This window comes from Branchiostoma belcheri, unplaced genomic scaffold (assembly GCF_001625305.1).
Source record: "Branchiostoma belcheri isolate BF01 breed outbred unplaced genomic scaffold, Haploidv18h27 scaffold165, whole genome shotgun sequence".
Classification (NCBI taxonomy): Eukaryota; Metazoa; Chordata; class Leptocardii; order Amphioxiformes; family Branchiostomatidae; genus Branchiostoma; species Branchiostoma belcheri.
In genome coordinates, this window is record NW_017803102.1 from 118,260 (window position 1) to 119,858 (window position 1,599).

The window sequence follows — 1,599 nt, forward strand, 5'->3', positions numbered from 1 at the left end:
CTGTACTTTTGTTGTGTCAATAAGGTTCTTATATTACACTAAAGCAGCTTTGAACAAAATGGCTGGGAAAAATCAAACAACATCACACGGTGATTTTAGTTTCAGCAGACGTTTTGAATAACGATCTCTTCAATTCTAAAAGGGAAACTGTGTCAGAACCCACATATCTGTCTGTATGTCTACATGTAGTGTAAGACCTTATGAAACTCGCTACACCTTTGTTGTACCAATAATCTCTTCATTTCAAACAGTGTGTCAGAAGGCACGTATTTGTCTGTCTGTATGTCTACATGTAGTTAAAGACCTTACGAAAGTCACTACATTTTTGTTGTGTCAATCAGGTTCTTATATTACACTAGAGCAGCTTTGAACAAAAAGGCCTGGAAAAACACCACATCACATGGTGATATCAGTTTCAGCAGACGTTTCTACCAATAATCTCTTCATTTCAAACAGGGAAAATGTGTCAGAAGACACGTATTTGTCTGTCTGTATGTCTACATGTAGTTTAAGACCTTATGAAGGTCGCTGTCATTTTGTTGTGTCAATAAAGTTCTTATACTACACTAAAGCAGCTTTGAACAAAAATGGCTGGAAAAAATCAAACAGCATCACACGGTGATTTTAGTTTCAGCAGACGTTTTGAATAACGATCACTTCATTTCTAAAATGGAAACTGTGTCAGAACGAAATCCGATGAGTTATGACAGCAACGCCTTAGCTTGCAGGCTAGACTTAGATAGTGATATTGCTCACATCCCTGCGATGCCTGCCAGCCGGTGATAGCTAGTCTCTGTAGGATCTACTCCTGCTTTTATACATCCTTCTAAACGTGACTAGAGTGTTATGTTATGCCTGTGAACTAGTAAGGCAATCAAAAACTAGAAATGTAACATTTGCAAACCAAATGCATAATGTTTACCTTCGCATATGGTCTAATGTGTTAATTCTTACTCAAATACATTAATAGATATGGTCAGACAGGAGTATAAATCCTTCCTACCATAAAATTGCAACAATATATAACCCAACTCCAGATGCCATGGTCAGAGACGTCAACACATCAGGTCATTGGTCCGCCAGGTCAGAGGTCAGTGTTTGAACAGAAGATGAAGAAGAGGAAACGTAGCAAAAACGATATGTTTCAATTCGGTAAACATAACTAAAACTAGAGTTCCAACATCTCAAAACGTCGTCAAATGATACTAACCTTTATGACAGATGTATCATAAGTGTTGTGTATTGCATTAATTATATCAGTCGGTAGATTGCCATGTTCACCAACCAAATTTTTACCCATCATCACACCAAAAATATAACCAATCCATCCAGCCGTTCTCGAGTTATCACAAACATGCACACACACACACACACACAGACAGACACACACACACACACACACACACACACACACACACACACACACACACACACACACACACACACACACACACACACACACACATGCACACACACACACACACACACACACAAACACACAGACACACACACACACACACACACACACACACACACACACACACACACACACACACACACACACATGCACACACACACACACACACACAGAGACACACA